The sequence below is a fragment of the Prionailurus bengalensis genome, chromosome C2 (genome assembly GCF_016509475.1).
Source record: "Prionailurus bengalensis isolate Pbe53 chromosome C2, Fcat_Pben_1.1_paternal_pri, whole genome shotgun sequence".
NCBI lineage: Eukaryota > Metazoa > Chordata > Mammalia > Carnivora > Felidae > Prionailurus > Prionailurus bengalensis.
In genome coordinates this window covers 101,477,320-101,488,919 of record NC_057350.1, presented here as the reverse complement: position 1 = coordinate 101,488,919, position 11,600 = coordinate 101,477,320, and the positions used below count along the sequence as shown (strand labels likewise).

The window sequence follows — 11,600 nt, the reverse complement described above, 5'->3', positions numbered from 1 at the left end:
AAACAGGTCTATACTGAAGACATGTCTATATTGTCATTTCAATTAGATGAAAATATGTTTGTTTTTTTTAAAAAAATATTAGAGTGACACAATTTTCACTTACCTATGCGTGACAACGAAGCAATGGACCTATAATCGAGTTTATCCTGGGAAGTGCATAACCAGATACCGGAGAAAACAATGAAAGTCCTATTTGGGCGTGCCTTATTGAGCCTATCTCTGTAAATAAACACATCATTTGTAATGCTGAAAGGGCAGGAAGGAATTGGTCATTTCACAAACTGCAGTTTAAACAACGTTTTACAACATTTAAACATGAGCTGATTTTCTTTGAACCCTAGGTTTGCCGTGTTTGAAGAATGTGTCACATGAAGTCCGCCAGGACGTAAGCCCCAAGACAGGCTTTGGCATTCTTTCTCACTTGCTGCACCTCCAGTGCACTGAAGAATACCTTGAATACAGTATGTGAGTCAATATTGAGTCAACTTGAGCAGACTACATAGGACTACCTCATTCCTATCATCCTCAGAAATTTTCAAAATGAAATCTTCTTACTGTGTAGTTGAATTTGATGTTTAAAAATATAACTGAAATCTTTTAAAGACGATATTTATACAAATTCCCTTCTCAAATATTTCAAGGCAACATGATTATTGTAGCAAAGCAGAGAAATACTGAATTTATTTAGATCTCTTCTGGGAAAAGTACTATTTATGATTTTATAGAACATGTCAACCCACAAAAGTCATAGTCCTATCTTTAATGATCTAAGAATTTGTCTAATGGGAAGTATTAATGCTGTCTTTAACTCATTGGTCAGGAATTCATTTCAGTATCTTGGAGAAAAGCACTTTGTGTGATACTGTGGAATATGTAAACATGTTCAAGTCAGTCACGCACTCAGGAGTCTAAGGATTTAATAGTAAAATTGGAGAGTTTGTGAGCATCTCTGGCAAATTGGTAAAGTAAGTCCATTGGATTGAGATTTCTCTGTAAGAATAAGTCTCTAAGCAGAGAAATCCAAGCAAATAAGCCAATTAAATAACAGTGCCTAATATCACAAGGAAGCAACTTGGTGACTGTTATTCACTACTGGGTATAGCCCAGGCCCAGGTTTGGTACGAGTGGTAAGTAAAATGGAAAAAGCCTTTTTACTAAACCTCTGTAAGTCACTGGTGCTGTGAGCAATACTTTGTGCTCAGGTGGAAGAATAAGGTTCTCAAGGGAGAAAGCTCTGCCTTTTCACTTCTGAGTCAAATAGAACGTGGCTTTTGTACAAAAAATACTAGTTTAATCGATACTGAAAGAATCCAGAACATTGGCATTAACAGAAGTGTTCAGTGCAGTTTGGCAATTGTTGAAAGATTCAGCATAGTCCAAAGGAAGCAAAAGTGATGACTGGAGAAAGTTATATATGACAGAAGTCACAGTATCTGTATATCTTGAGATATTGCTGTATTCCCAAAGTGTGGAAACCACTCTTGACATTGACAGGAATATTCACTGGAAGAGGCCAAAGGGGGAGATTTCAGAAGAAAAATGGCCGAAAACATGTGATAGCTGCCGGGTATGTTTGAGAAATACCAAATATATTTAGATGGGGACTGCATAGGGATTGCTATGGTAGGTGGCTAAAAGAATAATTGAAATAACACGTTTCAGCTAAACTGATAGGTATATCACTTGGAATATACAATTTATTTATTCTGTATATATATTTTTTTCTTCTTGATGCCCTTATCTCAATGAATGACACCATCAGCCACTGTATTCCCCATGTCAGAAAATTGCTAGTCATTATTAAGTTAAGGTCTTCTGGATCTTCACATCTGGTGCTAGAACCAATACTGTAGATTCGACCTACTAAAAAATTTTGGCAAATGCTCTCATTTAAGCCTTTGCTATTTCTCGTATGAAGTACAACATAATTCTGAGTAGCGTTCCTGCCGCTAATGCTTTTCTCTACAATGCTCCAGTGAGATCATTGTAAAAAAACAGTTCTCATAATTTAAGTCCCCTCCTCAAATCCTTTAAGATCTTTCTAATAATTTCAACATAAATTTCAAATCCTCAACGTATCATCAAATCTATTTCAAAAACTAGACCTTGCCTATCTTTTATAGAATGCCTCAACATGCATAATATTCTCAATATGCTTTACTCTTTCTTATTTAATAATTTATACAAACTGTTCACCTATGTTCAGTTATCAAGCATACACATGTCTGCATCCTTCAATTTTTTAGCTTAAATATCTCTATCTCTAAGAAAGTTCCATCTTTTTATCCCCATCTGTAATAATAACAAGACACTTTCAATTATAAGTAGAAACATTAACTAGTTTTAAAAAACAGATTTCGGCTGGAATCTGAGCTCAAGTTTTATGAAACTTGTCTCTAATTTTTTGGCACACCTTGCTTCTGCCTGGTTACTTCCATGAATTAATTTAGGGAATTAAAATTGTCATCAGAAGCTTCCTCCTCTGAACCTCTTGTCTTCTCTGGTCTGTTTGGTTTCATTCTTCTCCTAGCATGGGCAATACTGGCAAACCTACATTTACATCATCCTGGCTTAGTAATGTCAGTTCTTTCCCAGTGCCCGTGTCTCAATCACAATGCCAGGGAAGAGTCAGATAGGCCTGACAATCCCAGACCCAAATAGAATGTCCTTAGAGTTAAGAATGCTTCTTGGAACTCTTAAATTATTGGCTTACTCCTAGGTGGTAAAGCAATACAGTAACTGACAGTCTCCTAAGAACCGTATGTGGTAGAGATGGACATATTTAAATAAATCAGAAGACTAGATGGATTAACATGCACATACAAAGTTACAATAGTCCAATAGCCCCTTTACCTCCAAAACTTAGGCTAGTCATAGCTCCTGTATGCTCTTGTGGTAGCTTACATACACCTTTATCATGGTGCATATCTCGTTGTACCATGTTTTTAAATTTGTCACACCCTCTGATAAATTCCTCAATGATAGATGATGATGACAGTGATGATGACGGTGATGATGATGATGATGATGATGATGATTTTATTTCTGTATTATCAATACTGTGTATGGACTGGCAAAAAATAGATATTGCATAAATGTTTGATAAATAAATAAGTGTCAATATCACAGCATCTGCACCATGTTTCTCTCTTAAATTGCACTTAATTGAGATTTGACTTTCCATTTGCCTTTTTGTCTTTTATTGAACAATGGAAAAGACTGATTTTGCCCCTTTAAAATAATTTATTGTAAGAATTACATATTACATTTAACATAATCAATTTCATCATATTTAACAGTGGTCTTCCCCAGAGAATAACATTTTTACAGACCCTAATATTAAAAATGTTCTTTTTAATAATCTCAGGACATCAGGTTTGGAAAATGTGAGTATTTCCATTTAATCTGCATGATGTATTGTATATTAGAAATAGGTTTTTTGCTTCTTTGTCGGTACCTATTTTGAATAACTTTAAAAAAGAATCCAAGACTAGCCAAAACCACATCATTTTTTTTATTATTATATGACAGGAAAAATGCTTGTGCATTTACAATTACTGAGTACATTTAAATCATTATTCATTTATGGAATAACATTAATTTCTGAATAGTGTGGCACCACATATGAATGATTCAAAACAAAGCAGAGTCTCTTCAAGTCTTTTAGGTCCTCATATCAACCTCCTATTCGCTGTTGCCACCCACAGATACTTCTCAATCTGAAGAAAAGCCATTATCAGTCAGATAACTAGATGAGACTTGTAAAAAAAAAAAACAAGACAATAAATTTAGTTAAAGAATTAAATCCTCAGAAGACAAAAAAAAAAGGTATATAACTATTTTGAAGCTATTAGCTATGGAAATTCCAAAACACCTTTAAATTAATTTTAAAACAATAGTATTTTTCAGTTATTTTTCTCACTCAGAACAAATTCTATTTTTCATTTTTTAAATGGCTCCTTTATTTTAATGCAAACAAGCAACATATTGACAAAAAAGTTATTCTCAACATATAAGGATATTTATTATCTATTAAATTAAAAAATGTTAAACATCCTTAATGTATTTTCTGGCTTAGAATGTAATCACTGATTCATCCACTTGTGTAATGTACATTTATTAAACAAGAATTGAGTTATATAGTTAAATGTTGAACTATTTAGTTGATATAAAATTTAATATCTATTGACTATGTGTGATAGTCACCTGTAGTAATATTTATCTAGTTTTCTAATGATTATAAAAAATAATAGGTATTTAATATTATATATTAAAAGATAGTCCAATGCAACAGATTAGTTAAGAGTTTGCCTCCAGAATTCTGGACAAAGAATTCTCTTCCTTATCCATATACAAGATACTGAAACATTCTGTACTTTGATTTATTCATCTGTCCGACTAGAATGGTAATAATGATACCTAACTCTAGGAATCCTGACAAAATTAAGTTTTAATTAATACTAGTATTTTTCTTCTGTCACTGGACACGATGAAAATAGATAAGGTAAACATTTTCTACTAAGTATCAAAAGAGGGAAATGTGGGGCCATAGTGTCATTTTAATAAGTAGCTAGGAAACAAATTAAGTGCATTTGAAACTAAAAATATTTCACATAAGGTTTTTAAAGTATTCTGTCAAAATTAATACCTCAATTTAAAAATGAAATTAAAATATTTCCAACATTAATTTTAAGGTTTCAGGATCAAAGTGAGTGATTGTTTTTCAAACTGCATTTGTTTTTCTTTATTATATCTACCGATTTAAATATTCCCTCAAGAGTCATTGACAGAATTCACTGGCATCTGAATCTGCTTGGGAATTCTGGTTTGGGACTAAGATCATATTAAGCCATGTCATTGACCACCTGGTGTTCATGAACTCTGAGAGACATATGACTGTGAAAAACAAATAAATAAACAAAAATACAAGCCAGCCATGTATAGAATTATAGTTTTATGTAGGACTATGTAAAAACTGTTTTTACGTAGTCTGGGGGAGACTATGTATTATAAAAAAGTATAAGTTTATTATATATGTGTACTAATTAGTACAGAGAGTGGTCCATAATAAACATATATACGTCTTTGGCTTTAGGCTTCATATGGGATGATGAAGAAACTGTGATTGGAGGCTGGAAGGGTAGTAATTTATATTATTTTGTGGTGAAACATTTTATAAAAAGTATCACTTGTGATAACTTGGAAGGCAGGTGACATTCTTGAATGAGCTTTGACCTATAGTTGGGGAGGCTGGGGAATAAGATGTAAAGAGTACTTCTAAGTTGCTATGGGTATCATTTGGCAAGGTATTACAAGAAAGAAATGAACTCAGAAAATAATTGCAAGAGAGAATAAAAGGAAAATAAGATAAAAGAAAATTAAAAGGATTCTAAAACTTACAGAAATATACAAAGTTGGAATATGGAAGATTCTTCACTCTATCCTATAACAGATAAAACTGAGATATTTGAGCAAGGAAAGCCAATTTAATTCATGGAAAAGATGTTTGAGTCAATTAAGCTTGTGCTCAATAAAACTTTTCTATTGCACAAAATGGTTCAATTAAAAAGAGACTGGGGACACCTGGGTGACTCAGTCTGTTGTGCATCCCACCCTTAATTTCAGCTCAGGTCATGATACCAGGGTTGTGGGATCGAGCCCAGCATGGGGCTCCATGCTGGGCATGGAACCTGCTTAGGATTCTGTCTCTCTCTCCCTCTGCCCCTTTCCCTTGCTCTTTCTCTCTCTCTCTCTCTAATAATAATAATAATAATAATAATTAATAAAGAAATAAATAAAGGAAATAAAAGGAGAGACACTAAGGCAATGGCTCTTCATGTTGGCTCACAGTTGCTTCAGGATCCAAGAGATGACCGAGGTCAGCAGGCATATTACTCAAAGCACTAACAGACATGACATCTCCTGAGTTCCATGACAGATAGTGGTGGTAGTAAGACCAAGGCCATATGGGACTATAGCCAGCTCTATAGGTAGATAGGGCTGCCTCTGGGTCTGTAGCTCCAACCACCATTAGTGAGCTTGCCACTTGGGCATAGGTCTGCTTTCTTAAAACAGCCCTCCTCAGTCTTGGGCTCCATCAGGGCTTCATAACTTCCTACTTGGATCCCAAATATCCCACAAGCCACCTTTATCTGTGGGAGGCTGCCAAATTATTGTTGCTATGGGACATATGAAAATGGGCCCTCCAATGTCGCCATCTTGCTGATGTCCTGATTATATTGTTCAAAATCATTTTCCTCACCATTTTATTATTTATTTATTTATTGCTTAACATTTTTTATTTATTTTTGAGAGACAGAGTGCGAGCTGGGGAGGGGCAGAGAGAGGGAGATGCAGAATCTGAAGCAGGCTCCAAGCTCTGAGCTGTCAGCCCAGAGCCCAGTGTGGGGCTTGAACCCACCAACCGTGAGATCATGACCTAAGCTGAAGTCGGACGCTCAACTGACTGAACTACCTAGGTGCCCCTTCTTCACCATCTTAAAGGAAGATTATATCCACCCTTTAATATCGAGCTTGGACATGTAACTTGCTTTCGTTAAGAAAAGGTAAGCAGGGATGACCTATATTACTTCAATGCAGAAATGTTAAAGGCCAACACATAGCTTGCCAGAGTCTCCTTCTTTTCTCACGATTGAGAATGTTTTGTTTTGTTTTTTAATTGTTTAAAATGTTTATTTTTGAGAGAGAGAGAGAGATAGAGTGTGAGCAGGGGAGAGGAAGAGAGAGAGGGAGACAAAGAATCAAAGCAGGCTCCAGTTTCTGAGCTATCAGCACAGAGCCCCATGAAGGGCTCGGACTCAGGAACTGCGAGATCATGACCTGAGCAGAAGTCAGACACTTAACTGACTGAACCATCCAGGTGCCCCAAGATTGACAGTGTTTAAGAGACAATTCCTATTTTAGCTTGGGTCCTGGAGTGAACATAAATGACAAAACTATTCTGTATTTTTTTCATTATTTTTAAAACAGCATAACTTAATCTTATTTAACTGACACTCAAGGAAAACAGCCTACATTGCTCACTTGTATGCAAGCTTAAATCCAAGTCTTACATAGGTTCACTCTTACATAATGGGACAGATCCATATCACAATAGCCAAAGAGAAGAAACAAATGAAAATAACTTAAAGTAGACTTTTGCCCAATCCAGCCTTATTAAGGTTACATTCTTGAAAATGTGGCAAAATCTGTGAATTTGCACTTGATCAGCCAATACTACTCCTTGCAAAAAATATGGATTTAGATGACAGGGCAGAGAGGATAAATACCATAGAGGCCATACTTATTATTAATAATATAAAATACAGACTTTCCATATAAATACCAGTAGAGTGTGTCCAAACTCTATTTGAAATATTCTCTACACTTTGGATTGTTAAAATTACTTATACTCATGCCTTATAATTTCAATGCATTTTTTTTTATTTGAGAGAGAGAGAAAGAGCATGAGTGGGGGAGAGGGGCAGCAGAAGAGAGGGAGAGAGAGAGAATCCTAAGCAGGCTCATTTCTCAGCGACACTGGGATCATGACCTGACCCAAAATCAAGAGTCAGATGCTCAATTAACTGAGCATGGTGCCCCTCAATGCAAATTTTTTAAATTTTTTTAAAAAAATTTTAATTTAATTTTTTTTAATTACATCCAAATTAGTTAGCATATAGCACAACAATGATTTCAGGAGTAGATTCCTTAGTGCCCCTTACCCATTTAGCCCATCCCCTCTCCCACAAGCCCTCTAGTAACCCTGGAACTATTTGTTCTCCATATTTAAGAGTCTCTTATGTTTTGTCCCCCTCCCTGTTTTTATATTATTTTTGCTTCCCTTCCCTTATGTGCATCTGTGAAAGACATTTTCTCTCGGTTACTTGGTCAAAGTCAGTGAATGCTCTCAATAAAAATCCTTAGCACTAACTAGTAGCAGAGTTTTATTAAATGGTTTATAAATACACAGATGCTCATTATCAAGGCTTCATAGGGTCTCTTTTTTCTCTACTCTATATTTCATTTAGTAGAGATTACTTCTGCCTGTACACACTGCTACCATTATTCAAGATCTCCATATTTTTATACTCAGACTTAGCACTCTCTGAAGTCTGAATATTTGTTTTGCTTATTAGCTGCCACACAATCTTAAGTATATTTCCTCCATTCAACCCATAAAGGTATAAGATATGGGCAATACAATTCATAACAATTTATCATTACTGTTACACAGTCAAATCAACAAATCCAGAACATGCAAAATTGTTCCTAATTTCCAGACTTGATTTGAAAGTTTAAGGCCGTGTATAGTTTACAGATGGTAAAAATTGGTCATGGGTCATATTCAAATGAATGATCTTAGGACCTTGGTTCTAACAGAAAAAAAATAATATTTGTAAAGGACTGGTAATGGGTGTGGCTGAGCCTGTAAGTGAGAATCAATATTGTGTTTTCTTCTTCCTTCAACACTCACAGCAAGACATGGTTTTTCTGCCTCCCTTAAAGTTAATGCCACCTTTTCCTGGGTTCTGGCAAATGGAATCTAACTAGAATTAAAGTGGCTAATGCCAGATAACCTGTAAAAAATGTCTTGTGCTGTGCTCAGTCTTTTTCCTCGTCTGCATGCGGATTTTCATGACACTTAGGTGGGAAAGGCAACACAGTAGAAGAACCCTGAGTCAGTGAGTCCTATGAGGTACAGAGCCACTTTCTCGAAGTCACTTACTCCATCTGCATCGAATTGAAGTAAAATTGAGAAATAAACTTTAACTATTAAGTTACTGATAGCCATTGGAATTTTGGAATTGTTAAGAAATCAACATTCTCTGATTAATAGAAAGCTAGAAACTGTTCTTAAAGCATTTTATCTTTTACCACAATTATTGCTCACAGCGATCAAACAAAGTAGAGGCTCCATTTGCAGGTAAGGAAACCAAAGCCAAAAGAAGTTAAGTTATCCAAAGTGGCAGAGATGATGAGTGGCAAAATTGGAACTTGAACTCAAGAAGCTTGCTTCCAGATCCAGCTTTCTTAAATATTACACATCTCTTTAGGCATTACCAAAAGACCACCTCTTGTAACTGGCAGGGGAATTTCTATTTAGAACCCTTTTGTCCCTTATTTTCCCCCTGATAGTCCCTCAATCCCTTTAACCACTCCATTTCCTTTGCTGTGTGCCACATCATTTACTACTTGGTCATAGTCATTCTGCTCTGTCAGATTCCAATGTTGGATGAAGCTGAGACAAGACAGGAAGGACTGGAAATTCTTTAGATACAGAAAAACGGTCTCAATATTGCATTTCTTCTTTTGGTCAAGAATTTATAACACTTACTTGGCATAGTTTCCAAAATTTTTTTCTCTGTATCTCTCTGTATGTAAAGATGAAATTTACCATAATCCCTTACCCTTATTAAGGGAATGTATACAAGCATAATTAATCTATGTTACATTTGAAATTTTTTTTCATTGCTATTTCGGACCAAAACGCAGTCTGTTGCCCATGTCTGGCTGATTATTACTCTGAACTTCACCAGTGATAATCGGTTCATTGGTGGGCACTTTAAACCAGGTGGACCAAGCTGTATTCCTGAAACTTTTGCCAAACTATTATTTTTCAGAAAAGAAGCTGTAAAGGCCATAGAGGCATAAACCAGTATAAATCTTGCTGGTGATGATGCAGAGATTTTCCTGAAAGCAATACTAATAAGAGAATGTAGAAATAAAGATTGGTGACCTTGAACCAGGATATCTCTGAAGCTGTCCATACCTCCTTATAATTCTAGCAGATTAACCTCTACTTCATAATATTTGCTAGATATACACTAATATCTATAGCTTGATAGTAAAGTATCAAAGGTCAATAGCCTGAACCTGATATTGGGAGAATGCAATCTTAGGACTTGATGGGAGAACTTTTCTCTCTTTGTAGGAACTTCCAATTTTGTTTTTCTCTCCACCTTTCAAATGTTATTCAGGATTTATTCCCAAAAGTTCTGATGCAAAAATGCATACAAGAAGTATATTTCTAAAGTAATAACAACAATGATGCTAGAGAACTATCAATCCTTTGAGTTTGAATCTTGTAGGAATGAGGAGATCTACCTACGTTAGACAGACAACACTTGAATTTAGATTGACAAGCTATACACACTTTCCTTGGGCTAGTGACAAAAAAAAATTACAAGCTTTTTGGTTTGCTTTCTTTGCTTTGCTTTTCGTTTTCCTTTTGACTTTGCTTTTCTTGCTTTTAACCCCAGGCTAAGTCTCACTCCCTCACCCTGTGTTCTAGGCTATAAACTAAAACCCAATTCATGCATTTTATGCCTTGCAAATCAAATATTTTCAAAAAAGTAAATGAAAATGGAGCACCACAGAAAGTTGAAACGATTTTTTTCAAGTTTCTTTTGCTTCCAAAGTGATGACATATATATTATATTAGACCAGGTGTTGGAATTTTTCAGCTGGTTTGCAAACCCAAACTAATAAATATGTTAAACTATTATTAATATTACAGACTTTACCTACAATGAGACCATTGCCCATGCCAAATCATCAACAGGCCCCAACTCATCCTTGGTTTCTGCCTTTCCATGGAAACAGTCCTTGTCAATTTTCCTATCATTACAAGGACACGTGTTTGAGATCACAGTAAGCTAGAAATGCATCACAGCGTCATAAGGCCAGCACAGCTACTTTTGCCACAGCCTGCTCTCTGTGCATAAGTAGGCACTGCAGGAACTCTGATACCGTAGAGAATGGAATTCTTCTGCTCCTCCATAGGCCAAGTCTATTCAGGATGCTATACTTCTCAGTGCTCCATGACTTAAAAGTTCCACCACTGCATGAAGACCTCTTTGGATCTGTGTGGTGGATCTGAGGAACGATAATGTGCATTCTGGAAGTTGACTTGCATGTGCCAGTGCCTGCTCCTTCCTCAGGGACCTTCTGATCTTCTAGCTTATTCGCCACTTGGCCTCAATAATAAATAAAAAAAAAATTTTTTTAAAGAAAAAAAAGGCATGATATGAGGGGAGGAAAGAGTAATAAGCACTTAGAGTCCTTACTTTACTATGGGCACTTACATAAGGTAAAGGAAGGTAATGGTTGGTCACATTTTGCTATTCTTTTAGTATATTTGATATCTGTTCTCAAGACAATTATAGAACATTTCTTGACCATAGAAAATCACAATTTTGTTATGAATATCTTTTAAACCAAGTTAAAAAATGAATTGCACAAGTCAAAATTTAAAATGTTTCCAAAGTTACAACTGGAAATTTTCTATATCAGTAATGGTGTTTCTTCTAAAAGGAAGAGGGTGACAAAAAATTGTTAACACAATGTTGTACTAACAAAGTCAATTCTTATGTTTTTCATTAATAGCTATAATAAAGTAAGATTTGATAAGGGGATAATTGGGAGTAAGTGGGGATCAACAGGACCAATATTTATTTAACACTGCTTTCATTCCCTTCTTCAGTCTTTTGAAGTCAGCTTAAGATATTTCATAGAAAGGAAGTGTGTAGATATCTCATTTCCTTTCTACCAGCTCTTTCTTCCTATCTAATTACACCAGTTTGCTTACAGATTTCTTT

General features: G+C 35.4%; 1 long non-coding RNA gene across 1 annotated transcript; it reads right to left on the bottom strand.

Moving 5' to 3' along the window:
* Positions 1–3,497: 3,497 nt before the first annotated feature.
* On the bottom strand, positions 3,498–10,973 carry LOC122492392. Its single transcript, XR_006299605.1, has 2 exons — positions 10,753–10,973; positions 3,498–3,758 (listed from the first exon to the last, which is right to left on the bottom strand). It is a non-coding gene; the product is annotated as an uncharacterized LOC122492392 (long non-coding RNA).
* Between the last annotated feature and the right edge of the window lie 627 nt (positions 10,974–11,600).